At 45.1% G+C, this 22,227-nt stretch overlaps 1 protein-coding gene across 10 annotated transcripts in view; it reads left to right on the plus strand.

Annotated features, from left to right (window-relative positions):
- The window catches only part of LOC309625651 (uncharacterized protein), a 178,681-nt gene extending 162,865 nt beyond the window's left edge, over nt 1-15,816 (plus strand). For 7 of the 10 annotated variants that reach the window (XR_014242632.1, XR_014242636.1, XR_014242637.1 and 4 more), the window contains one exon: nt 190-15,816. The gene's annotated coding sequence lies outside the window, so the exon portion shown is untranslated. The remainder of the gene's footprint in view (nt 1-189) is intronic. The other 3 variants (XR_014242633.1, XR_014242634.1, XR_014242635.1) reach the window with 3 other exon arrangements.
- The last annotated feature ends 6,411 nt before the right edge of the window (nt 15,817-22,227 follow it).

Genomic DNA, 22,227 nt, shown 5'->3' on the forward strand with positions numbered 1-22,227 from the left:
GAATTGGGCTCCCCTCAAATTCTTATTTGAAGCCCTAACCCCTAGTGTGACTGTCTTGGGAGATGGGTCCTTTGAGGAGATGATTAAGGCTCCATGAGATCGTAAGGGTGGGGCGCAGATCCGATAGCACTGGTGTCCTCAGAAGGAGAGGAAGTGACGCCAGAGGTCTCTGTCCTCGTTCCCACACAGAGGGAAGCCATGTGGAAAGAGGGGCAGCCATCCTAAGCCAGGAGGAGAGGCCCCAGCAGACACCAACCCTGACAGAACCTTGACCTTGGACACCCAGCCTGCAGAACTGTGAGAAGGTAAGTTTGTGTTGTTTAAGCCCCTACTCTGTGGTATCTTGAGAGGTACCCTCAAGCCTAGCTGTCTGTGTGGTGATCGGTGGGGAGGGCAGGTCTGAGCCCCTGGCAGGTGTGTGCCCTCCCTTACACCAGGTTTGTGGCAAGAGAACTAGAGAAACAATAACCCTGTGCTGTTGTCCTGTGACTCGTCCCTCTCAGGTGGCTTTCATGCACCACGTTTCATTCGGTTCTCATAATACCTTTATGACCTGTTGTCGGTGTCCGGGCGTTTTATTGCCTTTTTACAGCTGGTGAAACTGAGGTATTAAACAGGCAACATAATTTATGTAATTTGTCTGAGATCGCCCCGAGGGTTGGTGTTCCGGGCCCACTGCAGCCTGATGCAGTATTCTTTTCACTATGCAGAGCATCTCCAAGTGGATGAGGCTGAGGGACTTCTGTGGGGCTGGTGAAAATTTCAGTTCTTTCGTGGTTTTCAGCATCTGTATGACGGCCAAGGGGCCCAGTTCCCAGGTGTGGAGTAGCTGGAGAGCAGCTATGAAGGAGCCCAGCAGGGTCTTTATATGAGACGGAGGACAAGATGGAAACTGCAGGAATTGGCAACCGTGATGCCAAAAGACAAGCCTGGGGCAACCCAGTGGAGGCTGGACTGGGAAGCATGGGCGGGCGAAGCATCAGGCGCGAGCTGAGGACATCCTGCAATGTGTCCTCCCGGCTGTCGGCTGCTCTGGAAGCTTCTATGCTGTATGTCCCTGCTATGACTGCTGAGCTTTCATTCTATGAGTCCCCATCAGAAGGATGGGGGCAGCACCCTTTGAGACCTGATGGTCTTACCTACAGACTCCCGGGGTGACCCCTCCGCATGTGTCCCCGGGGGCGTAGGACCACTGGACCTCTCTGCTCAGCCCCCCTAAATCCCCTGCAGGTAGGATGCTTCCTGCCCACACGTCCCTGACAGAAGCTGGACACCCCTGGGAGCACCTCATTTTCTAAACAGCTTTTACGTAGGTGGCCGGAGTTGCAAGGAATTATGCTCCAGATTCACCGGGGCTCTTCTCCAACTTGAGAAGGAAACTGCTCAGATGGGCTTTATTTTCCCTCTGATAATCCGGCTTTTTCAGGGCTTGCTTCCTTCCTGCTAAAGCAGTGGTTGAAATCAGAGACTCGGGAATCCAACTGCCTGGGATTGAATCCAGCTCTGAAACTGGCTTATGTGAGCTTGAGCAAGTTACTTAATCTCCCTACTCCAGAATTTTCCTCATCTGTAAAATAAGGGTAAAAGTAGCACTTAGGGTTTATGTAATGATTACATAGCCTGATATGTAAAGTGCTTAGAACAGGGCCTGGTATATGGAAAGTGCTATGTAAGTGTTAGCTACCATTATTATCATATCGGTATTATTTATCCACTAGTTACGGCTGAGATGAATCTTGCTTGATGCGTGTAGAACTTGTTCTTATATAATTAATTTTTCTAGATATTAGTCAATGACATGCATTGGGATTATTTTCAAGTTTATGCTCTTACACTTGGTCCTTCCAATTTTAATTTTGTTACCTTCCTTCTTAGTTACCCATTAATTTATATAATTTTTAAAATTACTCCCTTTATATTCTTTCCTCCTATATTATTTTCCAAATACCAAGTTGATGGGATTTATTCCAGTGACAACCCTGTTATCTCTGGTCCTCTTCGGAACTCCTGCTACATTTCATACCCATCACATGTCCATTGTCACCCAGCTATGTTGATGTTCTCAGGGCCAAGGTTTTTATATCTTATACCTTTTCTGAGTCCTGCCCAGTGTTTTGCATGCATTAGATACTCAGAAATTAAGTGGGGATTAATTTGTTCCCATCCTATTCCTATTTGCCCATTACATTCCCAGGTCTAAAATGTTTCTCTCTCACAATTGTGAAGTCTATTGTACTGATACTTAATATATTTCATATACACTTGATGAAACTAAAACTCACCCAACAAGAGATATGTGCATCATGTTACTTTACTTCTTGAGGTTGGTAGCTACTTCAGCTAAGCCCCTCTCTCCTTTTAAGCTGGCCACCAGCATTCCCATCTCTCAACTAGAAAACAAACTTCCTGAGAGCCAGAATCCTGTGGGGCTTGTGTGCTGATGGATCTCTGGTACTAAGAATAACAGAGCAGGGCTTCCCTGGTGGCGCAGTGGTTGAGAGTCTGCCTGCCAATGCAGGGGACACGGGTTTGAGCCCTGGTCCGGGAAGATCCCACGTGCCGCGGAGCAGCTGGGCCCGTGAGCCACAATTACTGAGCCTGCGTGTCTGGAGCCCGTGCTCCGCAACAAGAGAGGCCGCGATAGTGAGAGGCCCGCGCACCGTGATGAAGAGTGGCCCCCGCTCGCCGCAACTGGAGAAAGCCCTCGCACAGAAACGAAGACCCAACACAGCCAAACATCAATTTAAAAAAAAAAAGCTTTAAAAGGCATTGCTCTTTCATAATGAATAAAAAAAAAAAAGAATAACAGAGCAGCTCTCAGCTGCTTAGCTATCAGCTGCTGCCCTTGCTTCCTTGCTGACACAGCCCTAATTTTGACTGCTTCAGAAAAGGCTAGCCCTCAACCTGGCCCAGAGGATGTGCTGTAATCATTTTAAGTCAATCCTAGGTTTTCATATTCTTGTTGCTAGTGGTTGGTTTAGGAATGGGCATGTTCTATGCTTTTGTGACTCTTGTCCTTGCCCCTAGAAAAGGGCAATGTGATGCCTGGATTTGTGGCAGCCATCTTGGCATCATGAGGGGAGTCAACTCAAGACCACAAGCTAAGATCCATTGATGGCAGAGTGGGAAGAAGAAAGATTCTGGGGACTTAACAACACTGTTGAGCTACTACTGATTAACCAACCTTGGAACCAACCTATCTGCCAACTTCTTATGAGAGATAATGCATGTCTGTGGTTGTTCAAGCCACTTTTAATTGGGTCTTCATCTTCCACAACTGAAAGCATCCTGATCCAGGAGACATACCATAAATATTTGTTAACTTACTGACTGACGAAACCTTCCTTAAGTCATGTCATATTGGTGAACTAAAGCTCTAAATGTTGACCAGTAGTGACAGCAAATTCTGGTAGGAAAAAAAAAAAATAACATTATTAAAGCACTCAGGTAAATGGAATGTTTTTTATGTTGTTTTAAGTCTTGACTTTGGTGGTGAGGTTGATGGATGAGGAAATTCTGAACCCTGGAAAAATCACATTAAGAGAAAATTTTGAAAACCTTTTTATTGTCACTCTTTAGTTGAATTATAGATTTAAACTGGCCAGTGCTCAAAATACTGCACTTAACTAAGGTGGCCCCGAAAGGTGAGCTTTTGCTCTGGCTGGTGCTGAGGCAGAATGTGGACTTGAGCGCCAGTCTGTGGCGGAGGGCTGCTGAGACCCCTGGTCACTTCCAGAGCTGCCACTCGTGGAACTATGTGACAGGTACCATTAATGGGGATGTATTCCATCAGGTGCCTTTGGGACCATTTGCAGCCCAGAGAAGCAGCCCATTTTTATTCTCTTTCCATATTCTCAGGTGTTCCTTACCTGCCTGCATAACCTGCATGAGTTTAGAGGACCACAGCACTGTCCCAAGAAGGAAAGCAGGACCTGATATAAGGCAGAGCGTTTGCTTCAATCTGTTCTGGTCAACAGAAGGACCTTTGGTGATCGGTCAGTTGGATGATCTACTGCCTCACCTGGAGTACTGCAGGGACCTCACGTCTCCCAGACTTTCTAGTTTTGCCTTCTTCCAGCCTATGCCCTACGCCGGTACCCAGAGCTGATGGTGTCACTTCTCTGCTTACAGTCCTTTAGTGGCACCTCATCCTCTACAGATACGTGCGAGCTCCTTGGTCTGTCATGTGAGGCCCGGCTCCCTCTGGACTCTGCCCTCCTCTCCAGCCTCTTCTCTCCCTCTCATCTCCCATAGAAAAAAACCTACCCACATCAAACTCCCTGTAGCTTCTAAAGCATGGCGCATTCCTGGTACCTCCTCAGCGCCCTTCCCCACACTCTCTGGACTCCCTCTCCACCTTGCCCTCCCTGCACACTTCACCTCCCTTTTTGAGACACGTCTCTGATGTACCCTGGGAAGCCTTCCTGGATCCCCTGGTGCAGCGTTAGAGTCGCCCTTTCCTCTGCTCTTCCTCCTCCTCAGCACCACATCACACCCATCACCCGGTCATTGGCTGCTTTCTCGCCCCCTCCCACCGCCGCACTACCTTCTGAGCACCTCGTGGTCAGGACTTGGTCCTGCCCATCTTTGTCACCCGTGTCCAGGGCTTAGCACACACTAAGTGCAGACCAGTCACTTTTTGGTTCGAATTGAAGTAAATCAAAGTGAAACAAAAGAGTAGGAAGAAACACCTGCAGCAATTTCTGAGGCGAACAGGTTTGCTGTAGGTATCTTCTCTTTGTTAGGATCCTGGGAACTGAGAAAATGAACCAGACATTAACTCCTTTGCCGGTGAGTGCCTAGGAGTAGATACGGAACAGAGAGAGAACTGGGGAGCTTGAGGCAGCAGGTACAGAGAAGCACCACTGAAGGACCCCAAAATAATCCCCCGCACTGTCACTCTCTCATCTTTTGTCCTCATTCAGACTCTTAAAATATTTACTCAAGTTTACAGTTACTAATTAAAGCTTAGATAGGTTAATTCTTTTCACTTCATACTCTCTTTATTTCAGAATTTAGAGGCAGACTTATGGGGCCATGAAATTGCACAATCTCCTAAGGATTCTAAGTCCTTGACTCATTGTGAGACCAGAACATTCCTTATTCTTTTACGTAGGGTTTCCTCCATCCCCATCTGGGAAATTATCATCTGCTTCTGATAGCTCTCCCCAACTTCCTTTGTGAATGAAAGGGCAAAGTTTTGACTCAATAATTTTAGCAATATCTAACTCCCCTGTTGATGAATAAATCATTTTCTGCTTTCTTTTGGGGAATTCCCTCTCTCCTTTGGTCACCTATCATTCAGTACACGTCCTGGCCTTTCAGGAACTTTCTCAGGAATGTAATTCGGGTTTATCATAGAGAGATGTACCTGGAGTCCAGAAAGGTGGTCCCCCAAGGATCCTGCGGATCAAATCCTTCCCCAGTATTTTTTCCAGCGGATTGACAGGATCTTTCTCACTCCTCCATTGCCACTGTAAGAGGAAAACTGGTCACTCCTTTGTGGGGAAGGGGAAACACCCAGTTACTGAGAAATTCGAATGAGATTTATTTGTTTGCATTCCTCTCTTCATGGCAACCGATTATGTTCACTTCTGCAGTTTTTGTAAGCTGGATAAATTGAGGTAGCTTACAGCAACTTTGTTTTCCAAACCCATAGGTTTTGAGAAAATTATACATTCCCTTTGCTGGGTTACCATGGCTGAACTCAGAAAGTATAATCAGAAAGATTATATTTTATATAGAAATATTTGTATTAGAGCGTAATAGAAGAATGTACAGCTAATAGAAGAGGTGACAGGTAATTATTTTTTGCTTGAGCTGCATGGGATGGAGTTTATCTCGGAAAGGACTGGGGACATATACAGCTGCCTGGTGTGGATACAATTGAAAAGGTCTGTGGAATGTCCAGTAACTCTGTGCCCTTGGCATCTTTAGGAAAGCTACACCCACACACTTCAGTTTCTTTAACGTTTTACAAAAGAGTTTTACCAGTTTCCTTTGTTGACTTGGTTTCCAGATAGTAGGGGAAAAAAATAAAAGAAAGAAATGGGAATGATGAACAGTTGTCATGTGCTTTAGCTCTCAGGCATGAAATTGGGGCTCAAGCCAGAGGAGTGAGTTTTCTTTGGGTCCAGGCCAGCAAAATGAAACCCCAAGAACTCGGTCTTTGGATATGTCATTACCTAACAAGCCAAAGGAAATGGATGACATGATGCTGACTAAAAGAGATGAATTCTGGTCTATAATTTATGTGAGCATCAACTAACAGTTAAAAATACTGATTAGTATCAGTATCAAATTGTCCAATCTCAGTATCAAATGAGAACAGAGACGCAATGCACACAGATCCTGTGCAGTAATAAGGAGTTTGGTCTAGATACCCCGGCGATGATCATTAATTTTGCTATGTTTTGATTTAGTGTTTGCGTTAATGTATTCTAGTATGTCTAAGGATATGAAAGTAACACCTGGTGTGCTCTGTGCAAATGCTTCTCCGCTTCAGGAAGAAAGCCAAAGGGGACACACAGCTGAACCCGAAGCATCGTTATAAACAGGCTCCAGGGAATCAACTCCTCAGATTTCCAAGAATAAAACAAAGTTAGAGAAAATATACAAATATAGGAGCCTTCCTTGTTTGCAAGACAGACCTTTATGGAAATATTATGCTCAGAAGTTTGTTTTGGGGCAGTTTGTAAACCAAACTCGGTTTTCATGGCATAGCTTCATAGCTTTGCGTGCAAATACGCGTGCATGCACACACACACACACACACACACACACACGCACACACACAATTCACAACTAGAGGCAATAAGGCCAATTAAAAAAATGCTCATGTCCAGGGATTTAATTTTGCTGATTTAGCAAGACTGTTAAAAGGTGGCTATTCGTTCTAGATTATTCCTGCCAGTGCCGGGCACACTGTTGACTTCATACTCCTTGAGGCAATTACTTCAGTGCTCAGCGCCTCTGAGATCAGCGTTCCTTTCTCTTGTGTAATTGAGAGCTGGCAACTCACATGTTTAGCTTATTATATAAAGTCTCCAAGAAGAACAGACAAGGCAAGAAGCAACTCTTGCCTCGGAAGACCTAGAAGCACAGATTTCTAGAGAAAAGCTGCTAGATTACTGGAAATGTATGATATTTCCTAGATCTGTGCAAATCTAATAAAGGAAGATAAACTGACTTTTTGGATTTTCTTGTACAAAAATATCCAAAATCCATTTCATCCTTTTATTCCATTTTTACTTAAAAAAAAACTTAGCAGCTGAGTTTCATTCAAGTCTAGCTTGCCCCTGCCACCCCTGTTCAAATCCATCGCCAAGGAGAGGAGAACTAATTACACTGTCCCATGTTCATGGCTATGTTCATCTTACACCCTTATTGGCAATCCTGTTGGACATTTCTAAGGTGTAATATGAGTAAGAGAGAGCTCACCATTTTTCCCCCTGAGGTCTAGAGGGGCAAATGGTTCCTATCTGCCATGATCCCAGGGCTAGGAGGTCCCACTAGCAACCTCTGCCTTCACCTGGAAGGGAAAGGTGAGAATAGGCAATCCATGAATTCAATATACACTGAAAAGACATTTTTGGCTCAACCAGAGTGCTGAGTATTCAGCCGGAGTTCTCAGGTGTGGTAGGAAAATGCAGTGGGCTGTTGAGCTTACATTCTGGCTGATTAATACACTGCTAAATGCTCTTTGGAGCTCTGCCAGGAGAAATATAAACAGCAAAAGAACTTAACTCTATAAGTATCTGTCTTTTTGCCAAATCGTATGAGGAAAATGTGTTTAAGAAAAAAAAAAAAGAGAGGAGGATGTATTTTTATTACATGTATGCTCATAAGACCCCAGCTCTGTAAAACCCATTAAAAACAACATGAAGTATTTAAAATCAGCAGCAATCACCTTGGTTGGTTACTGATTTAGAAGATTAAAAACAGTCTGAATGGAAGATAAAGGTACATTAATAAACACGGATTCCAAATCCTTGGTGATTACTTGCTGGTCTATTCAGAGAGGGGGCTCAACATCTCAAGGAAAATCGTCAGCATGTAAGTGAGGAGGAGGCTTTGATACTTGACAATGACCCTGGGAAGTGGAGAGGGTTGTTTAACAGTCACTTGCAGAGCCCTAAGAACTGTCAGTATTGGTTTTAAGGTCTCTGGCATGCACTGGTGCAGGGGCAGGGCAAGTTTTCAAGCTAAATATGCCTCACCACGAGGGCCTTCCCAGTGGTAGGGGAAATGTTCCGTTTATTCCACACCTGTTTGGGATTGTAACTCAGCTCCTGGAACCCAAGAAAGTTCTCACACCAACGTGGAGTAAAATCACCATCATCACCAATCCCCAGGGCCAGTGTTTACTCTGTACCACACTCCATTCTGAGTGTTTACAAACACCTTTAATCTTCCCAACAGTCTCAGCTAGACACTCTCATTATCCCCACTGGGTAAAGGAGGAAACTGAGGCTAAGAGAGGTCTAGTAGCTTGTGGAAGAAGTTCTCACAGCCAGTCCATGGTGGAGATAAGACATGGACCCAGCTGGTCAGCTTTCAAAACCAGAACCATCATCCTGAGAGTGGGGCTGGGCAGGCACCTAGCGCTGTTTTAACATATCGAGATCTTGTCCTTTGGGGAGCTCCAGTTGACGGGATCTCCTGTTGTTTGTCCTCTCCCCAAATGAATAATCTTGGAGGGGAAAAAAATCTCAAGCCAATAGGACCTTTTAAATCTATGTTGTCAGTGAAATAAGATGGTGGCTGCATAATAAATATAAATAAAAATGGAAAGTTGAAAAACAGAAGATGGCAAGCTGTGGTCAGCGCTAAGGGCTAGATGCCCTAGTATATCCATGTTTATGTGTGTAAAACGCACCACGGTCTCGGCGTCAGCAGATGTCCAAATGTTCCACTGGGGGATGTGACTGGAGGGTAGATAAAGGTAAAGGAATCACAAAGGCAGGAATGGAACCAACAAAGGCTGCACTTTCATCCATTTTTATGCCCCAAAGCCCCTGCAGGGTAAGGCCCCTTCCTCAGTGAGTGGCTCGTGGCCACAGTGACTCTCCTTGTGGTGCATGGTGGTGGGAAAGTCCATTTGATGAAAACCCACAGGCATATACGCCTCTTGCCACTGAAGGACCCCTGGACGTTTAAGGGTTACAAACCAGGTTAACTCTTCTAACATTCCTAGGCCACTGCACCTCAGGCAGGCCTGTCCTGCCCCGAGGGGAGAAGATCACGGAAGCGTCCATGAGGCTGAGCTGAAGAGCACAGACTTGGGCACCCCCAGCGTGCGCTCCTCTACCCGCCTCCATGCTGCTCTTACCTTCCAGATGCCATCCGGACATTTACAAACCAATTTTATGAGAAAGCCTTAGACTTTCCTTTGTGCTTTAGTTTCTTTTAATTTGTCTTTCTAAGTAGGTCGATTTCCAAATACAAGTTGTCAGGCAAAGAAAAACTGCTTTCCAAAGCGAGGCCCTCCGTCTCTGGGGCAGCAAGGCGTCCCAGCAGCCCCTCTAGGCTCCCATAAAACCTCCCGGTTGTCGTGCTCCAGTGACTCAGGTGTTCCCTCCAGATGCTGCCCCGTCCCCATGACAACCCCTTGCACTCCTGCTTTGAGTCCTGCAGCTTCACACCTGTACATGTCTTTAATAGCTGCTTCAGACTGATGCCTCTTCTGGACCGTTTGCAGGCTCTCGGGCACAGCTTTCTCCTGGAGGCTGTCTCTGGCTCAGCCTCGATGTCTACCCACTGACACCCAGGCCCCGAGACACCAACCCAGCAGGTGCTGCTCTGGGAGGGAAGTTGGAAAAAAAAAAGCACATCAAGGTCAGTTTTCATTTTCTTTACATGAGCTAAGACGCCAGCATTTATCAACAGGAAGAAGCTTCTGGAAATCATCTTGGAATCATTGATAAAAGCCCAGGGTATTGTTAGAAAGCTTTGTCTTGGCTTTTAGTGGCCTCTGCCCTTCACTCACTAGCTCACTGGGCACCTTCTCTGGAATCACCCTTACACATCTCATGCCCCTAGATGCTTGCACTTTCCCTTCTGCGCATATCAGTGGTATCGGAGAACAATCTAGCCATCCTTCAGTGGTCCTCCCCAAACCTCAATCCAATGTTAACGTCCAACCCAAAGGTAAGAAGTTTTCTAGAACTGAGAGATCAGTAAAAATATTCTGTTATATCAACTGATAACCTTTAAAATTTTGGTTTCAAATAAGTTCAGCCAAATCTATCCAAAATATGCTAGAGGGTGGGGACCCATTCTGGGGGTAGTTCCTGTAAGGAAGTGAGACCCAGGTATTCTGTGTGGTTATGATTTGGGTTGCACAGGGGCGGAGCAAGTGAGCAGGAGATAAGCTGCTTCTCCTAAGGTAGGTGATGTCAGTGGCCTTGTTTACACATGGTGAAGTCTCAGACATTTTTAACTATCAAGTCTAGAAAGGTGTCCTGTGATCCAGTGAAAGCCTGCTTCAGGGACTCCAGAACGCGGTGTAAACTCCACTGCAAAGACTCACGTTGATGGAAAGAGCTACAGGGATGGAGGCTAAATCTGGACCAAGGACAGTTGGGCATTACCTCATTTAGTTCCCGCACCAGCCCGATGTTTGCCAGCTCCATTCGCAGAGGAAGGAACTGAGGAGGGTCCACTAGGTGAGGTGACCTGGTTGAGCTCTTTTCTCTTGCTTCAAAGCCCCAGTGCTCCCACTGCCTCCCACTCAGGTTGGAAATCCACTCAGACGCCTTTTCTCACTTTGCATGTTAGAGGATTGGCAATTCTCATCTGAGACCAAAGAAAACGCTATCACAAGGCCTCCTTGACCATGTGCCTTGGGTGGGAAACGCAGAACCTAGCGCTGGGCCCTTAGGAAGTAGAGTGGTTGGTTGTTTCCATTTCCATCTTTAAGTGTTTCGGCTGCTCAGCACCTGCCCACCCTTCCTAGCCCAAGGAAGTCCCCCATTGCCTGCACTTTGAGTGGGAGATGGTGCCCTCTACAGAAAGCAGAGATAAGGTGGCAGACCATCCCTTTCCCTGTCCCCGAAGGCCAAGCTTTAAGTGCATGTGTGGCCTTGGTCTGGTTGGTTAGAATTCCCTGCCAGGGATGCTGAAATAATGCTAGTGTCACATGACAAATGTGGATGGGAACTTTCGCGGTAGAGAGAGGGTGGCCAGGGGCAGCAGCAGCTTCCTAGATAGACTGTTTCTGCCGAGAGGTACTTCCGGTGCTTCCTGGGTCGTGGATTTCCCGAGCTGCCCTAGTTCCCATCCTCCAAGTCTCTCCTTCAGCAACCCTCTGCCCCGGGAGCCTCCAGACACTTCCATTGAATCCCCTCCTGGCTTTTTTTTCTTAAGAGCCACTTTTTCTGTCGCAGAACCAAGAGGCAACTTTCTTCTCCGTGCTGGTGCTGTCTTCCAGCTCACCAGAGACAAGAGACAGCCCAGAAGGAAATCTCACTCCTTGACTCCTGGGTTTGGGCCCCCAGGTGGCAGAGTTCGGGTTTAACTCCTGGGTTTTGAAGTACAATATTGCTTTGTAGATGCCACCTGGCCTTTTAAACTTGATTTTGTCCAAATAAGAAAATTATACCAAAAGGGAAAATGTTTGCTTTTGACATTCTCAAGTGACAAAATGAAACTTCAAATTTCAAAAAGTCCCCCCATATAGAATTTGAATAAAAAGTCAAAGTACATATGACAAGCCTTTGGTGAACCCAATCCCCCTTATTTTGCCTGAATTTCAATATTCTGGCATTGCCTTAAGTCCCTTTTTACACTCAGATAGCAAGTTTAAGAAATGACTCTTCTTAATTCTTTGTAAGTTAACTCACATCAAGAAAATGTGATTTGATGGGTTATTTTTCTATCGAATATCCAGCTCTCTCCTCATGGTTTGAAAGAGCCTGTCACAATTCCCAAGTGTGAATGCTAAACCAGCCATGAAGAGAGGCACTGCCTAGGGCTACAGCAAGCTAAACTAATGAGAGCCAAGATCAGGCTAAGAAGGAAACATACACACACACAGCACATAGGCACATACACACATATGGGTATACATGCCTTCACGCACATATGTGCAAATATAATAGATGTATCTGAAAAATTCTTTTAATTCCCGTGCTTTTTTTTTGAAGAGTTTTAATGGAACTCTAAATCGGAAGCAAGTTGGTACAACTTCTGCATTAAGCAAATGAAATGTCTTCAAATGTTTAAAAACCTCTGATGGAAGTCTGGCTCCTTCAATTTTAAGGAGTAGCTGTCTTCTTCTAGAAGTCACCAAACTGGAAATGAAGAAGCTGAGTCCCTGACCAGGTTCTGTGAGACATCTTATCTCCGATGACTTGGTAGAACTGGGCTTGTTTCCTTACAAGGGAAATGAAGGGTTGGGGTCTATAATGAACTTTCTAGCTCTAAAAATTTTGTGTCTGTAATTAATAAAAATACACTAAATGTGAATTCTCCTATGTTGCTGTTCGTGTCCCTGCCTGTTCTTTCTTGGATGTCAGAGGGGCCGTGCACGCTCATGAGACGTTTCCTGCATCCCTGCAGCTGTGGCTCGGGGCACGGGGCTGTGGGTAGGGATTTGGGGTGGTGGATGATGCCATTGGGGTCTGAGCCAGGGAGCCCAGAGTCCCTGCCTCCCACGCCACTGAAGTATTTCTGCCATGAGGTCGCTCACTCACCCCTTAAAACGTTAACATTCCATACATCGACGTGGAAAATTGCGAACACTAAGACCCGAAACAAAGCGCATCATTCAGGATATCAACAAGGAACAGATGGCTCACTTGAATTAGGAAATTTCAAAGGCTGGTTCACAAAGGGACTCTTTATGAAAATGTAGGGAAGCACAAAGGAATATTGCAGTAACCTGGGGTTAATAGCAGCAGAGAAGCCACCATGACTAAGGCTGGGGAGACGACGGGAGGGAGTGATGTCTGGAATTCTTAAGCCACTAATAGCGGAGACCTTCCGGAGAGGGGCAGGGACGTTGGCTTGAGCAATGCAAATAGGCCATCGCAATATCTCAGAAACGGGGCTGAGGGCAGTAAATAACCTGAGCTCCTCTCCTCCCTCCCTGCCTTCCGCCAAGTCTGGAGTCGGGGAGTCCATTGACGGAATCCATATCCATCAGCCTTCTGGGGCAGGAAGGAGGGTGGAGAAGACAGAGTGTGGGTCTGGAGGATCAAAGAGAAGGCATCCGTCACCCAAAGAAAACAAATAAACACCCCCGAGGGACAAAAATGGCCTCAGACTCTTTCAGGAGGTAACTGAAATCACCTTAAATCACTAGCTGCATAAAAGCAATCACATATTTGTTTAGCCTTTTCTTACAGGCACTTGGGAAGCAGTCCCTGAGAACCGGGAGGAAAAAAGGTTACCCTGTGAGCATCAAACGATGACATTGACGTCTAAAGGATGAGCATGGAGACGAGTAAAAAGGGACCAGATGACTTCCTGGTCCGCAGGACGAGGAAATAACCAGTGAGCATGTGTGCATCTATGAAGCAACATGCTTGTCAGCAATCCGTGTGGGTGGGTCTTGGAGGCAAGAGTTCGGTGATGCTTATTTCAACACCGAATGGGAGAGAGTGCTCAGGCCAGAGGAAGGGACCAGTCTGACCCCGGCTTGGATCCTTAGCGTGTTGCAGACAGGGACACATGTGGAGTCACCGCCTGTGCCCAGGAAGCCCCTTTGTCTGGAGTGTACCACGGCATGGCTGTGGTCAGTTCCCTCTCCCCCCGGCGGGATGGGTCTGCATCTTGTGCTGCCCATCAGATTTCAAGTCTGCGAAGCTGAGGTCCAGCATGTGGACCTGGGCCCTCCTGAGGCTCTGGGGGAGCCCAGCTGCCATTGCCCTTGAACTTTTGGGAACGTCCACCTGCTTTCTGTGTCTAATGCCACTTCCATGAGTGCCCTCTCCTCCGCTCTTCACGACAGCCCTCTGAGCATGAGTGTATTGTCCTTTTTCAATGGAGGCAAACCGAAGTTCCTAGAAGGGAAGCAGATAGACGAAGGTTACATAACCAGTGGGCTGCAGAGTAAAAATTTAATGTCACTAGTTGCGATGGCTTAAGTGAATTAAGAAATGAGTATGTACTAGGCATTTTTCTAAGTGTTTTATAGCATGAACTCATCTATTTCTTAACTCTGTGAATGAGATTATTATCATCCTGGCTTAGCATGTGAGGAAAATGCAGCCAGGGGATTAAGTAGCTGGCCCAAGGTCACCCAGCTACTCAGGTGAGTCTTCAACTCCAGGCGGTCTGAGTCCAGAGGTCAGCTCTTAACCACAAGTGCAGAGCCGGAGGGGCCAGCCGGAGGGAGGGAAGACGGGTAGGGGGCAAGTCAGTTCCGGCCAAGGCAACTGTTAAGGGTTTAATGAGCTCAGATGTTAATTGCAGATCTTAACTAATCGTTTACTTTCTAACTCTGAGTTAAATACTGCTTCCTTGTCTTTCAGATTATCTGAGGATCTAAGTCCAGCCCTTGTTACCCACTGGAATGAACAACAAGGAGGTTCAAAAGGTTAAGTTACTAAAAACAAAAACCTTGGTGTTTTGCTTTGTTTGGTTTGGGGATCCCGAATGTCTATTTCCAGTATTTATGGAACCAGGAAGTGCTAATGTAACAGGAATGTGACAGGCAGAGTCATTTGATACCAAAGAAATCAGGAAGTGCTGGAAACTGTTGAAAAAAGGTGGTTATTGCAACATTTCGACTTGACTTTTTCCCCAGTTCAAATAAAGTGTTGGTTTGTCAGAGGTTTTTGCCAAGGATGCGTTTAACTTTTACCTGGGTTGTGGCTTGGCCAGATGGCAGAGGCTTCTAGCTCGTGTTGAGGTCATGGACAGTGTTTCACTGTCCTTTCTGAAGCAACTCCACAAAAGGGCACTATTTTTTTTTTCATTTCAGAGCTAAGAACTACACGAGTGAGGCTGTAAAATATTGCAGAATAGAATATGTCCTAGACGGCATCCTCATGTATTACCATCGAACACGTTGGCCACTGGCCACATATGACAATTTAAATTTAAACTGATTAAAATTAATACAAGAATTCAGTTCAGTGATTGCAGTAGCTCAGTAGCTCCTGTGGCTGGTGTTGACTAGTGCCTGCTGCATGGGGCAGGGCGGTGCAGGATGTTCCCCTCGTCACAGAAGGCGCTGCTGGAGAGCCACGCAGAGCCGGATCTCAACTGGAAAAAAGAGGCAAAACGTTAAAGGGGGGTTGAGAGGGGGCTTCCCTGGAAGGGACCCCTTTCCTGGACTCATGACTGGAATGGCAATATGTCAGGGAGCGAGGTGGCTCAGGTAGACTCCAGATGTCGTACTTGGGAAGGCAGAATATGTCTATCCCATGCTCTGGCTCTGCTTCTCTCCTCTTGTTCTCTGCAATATGACTGATGTTAGAGCCTTAATCAACTGCACAACAGGAGCCAAGGAAAGGCCTCTGGGCCACGGCTGATGTGAACATGCAGTGGTGATGGCGACGGTGGTGGTGGTGATGGTAGTAGAAGAGACTCCCGAGGAAAGCTGAAACTTGGGCGAAGGGCAGGGAGGACCCTCAGCCTTTCCCCTTGCCTGGAAATTCCCTTCACGGGTGGAACCAGGAGATTCTGGATTTCATTCCTTTATAGGGATGTGTGCTCTCTTCATAAGAAGCCACACCGCCAGCATCTCTGAAGCTCTCTGCCTCTATTAGATCAAAATGGACTCAGGGTAATTCCTATAGAGCAATGATTCTCTCAACTTTGTCCATACGTTGGAATCACCTGGCATCTTTTGAAGCCCCCGGTGCTTGGACTGCACCAGACTACTGATTCTCTCAACTTTGCCCATACATTGGAATCACCTGGCATCTTTTGAAGCCCCCGGTGCTTGGACTGCACCAGACTACTGATTCTCTCAACTTTGTCCATACATTGGAATCATCTGGCATCTTTTGAAGCCCCCGGTGCTTGGACTGCACCAGACTACTGATTCTCTCAACTTTGTCCATACGTTGAAATCATCTGGCATCTTTTGAAGCCCCCGGTGCTTGGACTGCACCAGACTACTGATTCTCTCAACTTTGTCCATACGTTGGAATCATCTGGCATCTTTTGAAGCCCCCGGTGCTTGGACTGCACCAGACTACTGATTCTCTCAACTTTGTCCATACATTGGAATCATCTGGCATCTTTTGAAGCCCCCGGTGCTTGGACTGCACCAGACTACTGGGAACAAGTCTCTGGGGTGGATACCAGGCATCGCTCGCCGGGTGAGTGTAACGTGCAGCTGAGGTTGAGAAGTCGAGCTTGCTCTGGGGAATCCCTTTTAGTCACAGAACGGAGTGACTTAAACACATATGCCACAGCCTTTTCTCCTTCCCTCAGTTTGACAATAATAGGAAGGCCTTTAATTAACATCAAGAAGATCTGTCTTCTCTTAGGTACCACCTAGGAAATTGTGGTTGTAGCTTCACTTAAACATGACCTCTTCTTTTTTGCTGGAGTTGCCATATATTACGGCATATAGTGTTTTATCTCCTATATCTATATAAAGTAGAAAATAGGATACAAAAATCCTAGGGCTATTTACTTTGTGAGTCCTAGATTTTATGTCTTGCTTCAACATTTTTATTTCCAGATAAACAGGAATCTTGATAAATATTATCAATGTAGAATAAAGAACTTATTTATTTTTGTGTAAAAAAAAACAAAAAACAAAAAAGATCTGTCTTGACAGCAGTGCGGTGAAGTAGAAAGAACTCTGAATCAGGAGCCAGGATATCAGAGTTTAGTCCAAGCTCTTCCCCAAAGAGTGATGATCTGGTGCACCAAGCCTCACCTGCGGGTGCTGTAACCTGAAGGTATCGGACTCGAAGGGTTCTAATCCCCCTCACGTTGCGCACTTTGTGCCAAAGATGGTACTAAGTGCTCTGTTCTGTGAGTGTGGAGATGATGGGCCTTTGATGATACAGCTGTGGACCCAGTAAGCACTTGGGGATAAGGAAACCTTTTCTCCTTTGATGTTCCCAGGTGTCTGGAGCAATGCTTCCTTGTGTGTTGTAGGCACTTACTAGTGCTGGATGGATGACCATTCACTTTATTCTTCCCCAAGGTATTGATGAGTCCATTTTACACAGGGAATGAGCAGTCTTGTCATAAGGCAGTTAGATACAGGGCTTCTCCAGGACAGCCAGATAGCTGCCTCTCTGCCACCCCTGTCCCACCTGACTGGAAGAGTCTGAGTGGCCATGTGACATACAGGACAGTGCTTGGGAATAGGACCTAGGATGCTGCACATGGGTTGAACTTGGCCACCATGTACACTGGGGCACCCAATATGCTGCCTTCCCTCATCAGACCAGCGCAAGGACTAGGTATAGCTGAGCCTCCAGTTAAAAGCAGCAGAACCTGCAGCTCTTCAGGAATGACCCAGGAGACTGAGACGCTCATCTCTATCTGCTGCATGACCTTGGGTGCAAAACAATGTCTTTGTACATCAGTTTTCTTAGCTTTAAAATAAGCTGCTGGGGCCATGTGATTCTAAGATCCTTTCCAAATCCAGAACCATGTGAAAGAACGTTTTTTTTGGAAAGCAATCCTTGTTATTACTCATTGCCCTCTTCTTTTCAAGGAGCTTGACAATAGATTTTGTGATTATTTCCTCTGTCTTTTCCCCTAACTTCCTATGTAGAGAAGTTAGAAGTCCATGCTTTTTCAGGGTCATTTCTTTCTCCCTTTAGAAGAAGAATTTGAATTGTTCCATTCCTGTTTCGGTCAAATTGTTTACCCTTCAAAAAAATCGTTAAAATGATAGCTGATGATCCTGAAATTACTCTGGGTGTGTTCTTAAGTGTTTGTAGTTCAAGTTCTCAGGGCCTGGAATGGATTTTAACTGTTTCTCTTATTTTGCTTCATTTTCCTTTCTTCTATTCCCAGGTTTCCCTGTGTATAGACTGAAATAGAATAGCCTGACTTTCTGGACATTTGCCAACGATTTTTCCCATCCTTTCATCCAGAGGTTCTCAATGCGTGGTCCCCTGACCAGCAGCATCAGCGTTACCTGGGCACTTGTTAGAAATGCAAATTATCAGGTAGTCCTGACCACAGAATAATCAGTCCATGTTTTAACCAGCCTTGAGGCGATTCTGATGTGTGCTAAATTTGAGAATTTGAGAACTACTGCTAATAAAAGACAACATTTTCTCTTACCCTTCTCATTCTTCATGTATTTCTCTATTTCCTTATATAATACATTAAAAGACTCTGAGATTGTTTCTCTAAATCTTTTGAAAATGGAGTTTTACTTTCTGCATTGACTTTTCTTATTCTGGCCCTAAAAGACCTATTAATTTCTCTTCTTCTTTATTGAATGGCTTAGTTTCCTCTTTATCCGGCTTTTGCAAAGAATAAGTTTATCACCTGGCATGAATTAAATGAAATGCAAACAAATTGGTGGTTGACGAATATTTTTATAAACCTCTAGAGCCTTGCTACTCCAAGCTCGTTGATTCTGCAAAATCTCTGTCTCCACCCCAGCTCCACTGAATCAGATTCTGTATCCTAACAAGATATCCAGGTGATTTGTCTACAAATAAAAGTTTGTGATGCACTGCTCTAGAAGACTGTCTCAGACCTTAAATGTTATTTCAGAAGTTGGAGTAAAGTCACTTGAAAATTTTAGCCAAGCAGTCAAATCTTATCTCCAAGGTAATACAGTTGGCCCTCCATATCTGTGGGTTCCAAATCTGGATATTCAACCAACTACAGATAGAAAATATTCAGAAATTTCTAGAAAATTCCAAAAAGCAAAAGTTGAATTTGCCATGTGCCAGCAACTATTTACATAGCACTTACATTGGATTAGGTATTATAAGTCATCTAGAGATGATTTAAAGTATACTGTAGTATGCACATTTGTTATATGGAAATACTATGCCATTATATATAAGGCACTTGAGCATCCCTGCATTTTGGTATCCATGAGGGTCCTGGAACCAATCTCCCACGAATACTGAGGGATGACTATATATCATTATATTTGGTAGCATGAGCTTTATGATGATGACAATGAAGGAAAAGTATACTTAATCTGAAATAAATGGATTACACCCATAGTAATCAATAAAAAACGTTTTCATTTTTCTATATAGGATTGTACTAACCTGGGGAAAAAATCACAGAGAAGAACATGTAGGTGTAGGTAAGGGAAAGATAATTAGAAAGAATGTGCCAGGGTTATGATATAAAAGACCACTCAGCCAAGGAAATGGCATAGATAAAGTCACTGTAAAGAGTTTACAAAGTGGTTCTAGAGGCAGATCTGGCTCCAGGGAGGTGCAATGTCTTGATCATATTAGTCCTGCTGTGTATTTGCTGAGCAGATCCTAAATGTTGGGCACACCGTTCATTGCCAAGCACTTCACCAGCATTATCTCACATAACGCCCACAGCAACCACTGAGATAGTACTGTTACTATCCCTATTATATAAGGGAGGAACCTGAAGATTGGAGGTTATAACTAAATATGGGTTTTCATTCCAGATAGTTTTAATTGCTTTTACTGTTTTAATGTGGGTAACATTGGTGATAGTAGCAGGTAAAATCTCAAGTCTCAATGACTTATAAAAAATTCATTCTTACTTATGTTAAGTTCAAAAAAGGTGTTCCTGATTAATGGGAGGCTCTTTTTCAAACACAGCCTCAGTAACCCAGCTTCCTTCATTCTTTTATCTCTGCCGTATTCCACATTTGGCTTCCAGGACCCTCCGGCATCTGCATCACACCAGTGGAAGAAGAAAGAGCGTGGGGATTGGGTGAGGGGGACCTTTTAATGGGTCGGACTAGAATGGCATGAATTGCTTCCATTCACATTCCATTGGCTTGAACTTCAAGGGAGGCTGGGAAGCGTGGTCAGTCCCAGAAAGAAGCTACCTGCCTGAGTTCAGGCAAGGAAATTATCCTTGACAACTTCCAAGTCTCCATTTGTAAAGGAGAATAATTATACTTGCATCATCAGGAGGTTGTTAGAATTAAATTACCTAACCATGGCAGTTATTACCGCAACATGGGGCTCATAAAGCCTTGCTTTTCCTAGCTGATAATTTCCTGGTCCAGAAGATACAGTCTACTTCAGACTTGTTCTGATCTTATTGAGGATGAAGATATGACAGAGACATTGGAATTAAGTGAAAGTCTCATCCAGGAGTCCAGAGGAGCAAGGAAATTAAATATTCAGCAGTTAGACATAAACACTGGACTTTAGGAAAGCAGATTTCAAAGACTTCAAAGGAAATATGTTATAGCCTCCTGGTTACAGACTATAAACGTGAATGTGGTTCATCAGGAGGGAAGGATGTAAGAGAAAAGCAAACTCTGACAACACAACCATACATGACTACACTGAGGAAGAAAAAGAGATGCAGAGACGAGAGGGAACTTTGCTGCTTTTTACAGTGTTCTCTGATAAAAGGGCATGTACAAAATATGGGATACACTCCATAAAATTATCAAGGAGCATCATGTGCCAGGAAAAGCTGAAACCGAAGGCAGCAGAAACAACTTTTCCTTCTGTTTAGAGGAGAGGCAGAAAGGAACCAGGCCCTGACTGGAGCAGATGGTGTGAAGTTCACAGCTGTCAGAGGGAACAGAGTCTCCCAGCCCCACTTTGCTTCCTTGTTCTCCTTCAAGAACTGGAAAGGATAGAAATCTAGTTGGTCAAGGAGATCATCTAACCTTTAAAATGGGTCCAGACCCCTAGGCTTAGGTGAATTTTACCCCAGGGCTTATGAGAATTTATAGATTGAGAGTCTGGATACTGGAGCTGGTCAAACACCCTGATTTTCAACAAGCAGAGAAAAGGAGGTAACGGCAACCCCAGTTTGGTAAGCTTAATAGAGACCCACAGCAACCCCAGAAATAGATGATTTACGTGAGGGCTTGCGAGTACTTTGAGAACAAGCAGAATGTCTGAGAAGCAGCATGGTTTCGCCACATCAAACCCAGCTCGCTCCCCCTTGGAGGGGGCAACGTGACACAGTCTTAACGTAAATTGGTTTCAGCAAAGAATTTAACAAAGTTAGTGCAGTGCTTGGCACAGAATAGGTGCTCAATTAATCTTTGTTGAATTAATGCATGAACAAGATCCTTAGGAAGAAGATAAATAAACAGTGATTTAGATCATGAAGTTAGGTGGAATTGTGCAGTTTGAACAATGGATCTATATTTACATAGAGGAAGGTCTTTATCAGGGTTTTAATCTTAGCTCTGTGTGGGCCTGGACTTGGCCTTGGAATGGGCACAAATGAAGACGTAGAAGATAAATATGTCAAATCTAGGAAGGATGTGCCCAATTTAAGGAAGTGGTAGCTGCACAGTTCCCTGAAGAGGTTATCTCAGCTGCAGTATTGAAAGCTGCAAACCACATGAAGAGGACCATTAGCAAACTAGAAAGTGTCCAAGCAGACAGCGGCGAGGATGAGAACATGGAAATCAGGCCATAAAAGAAATACAAGGGACGAGAGTTGCTTAGTCTGGATGGAGTAGATTGGAGGTAAGGAGTGACATACGTTACTCTCCATATGTTCTAAAGTCAGTGGAGGGCAGGTCCATGATGGCCACATCAGCTATTGTAGGGATTCCAGTCTTATTTCAATACACAGAGAACTTATAAAAGAATGAGGAGTCACACCCCAAAGTAGTGATATCTCTCTCTGCTCTGAATGGCCATCTTTCAGCGATGTTTAATAGATCATCCCAGCTGTGGGATGAGAAGGGGAACTAAATAACCCTAAAACTTCTCAAACCCAAAGCCAAGATGGTCCTAGATGCCCCTCTGACTCTTCGTTCTCCTTCCTGATGAAAAGCTGAGGTGCTCGGGGTGCAGCAGCCGGTTGCACGGGGAAGCCAGGGCTGCTGGCTCGCTGTTCTGCCTGCCTTGGCTGCCGGGCTGGGAGGAGATGCACACACGTGTCACTTCCATAACGCATGCCGCCTCCAAGGAAGAGACCCCTCTGACAGCTGGCCGAGGAAGATCCCTGATGTCAACTGTCAAAGCACCCAATATTCTGGGTTTGCGAGTTGGGGGTGGGCATGAGATTTCACTGCAGCAATAAGAGAGCAGACAGTGTGTTCAAAACTAAACCAACCTTAAGTAAGTCACTTAAGTCTATATGATACTAAGAGTTCTCCTGGGAAAGCCAATGTAATTATCACTGAGGTGA

The sequence above is a fragment of the Balaenoptera borealis genome, assembly GCF_965194805.1.
Source record: "Balaenoptera borealis genome assembly, chromosome: 3".
NCBI lineage: Eukaryota > Metazoa > Chordata > Mammalia > Artiodactyla > Balaenopteridae > Balaenoptera > Balaenoptera borealis.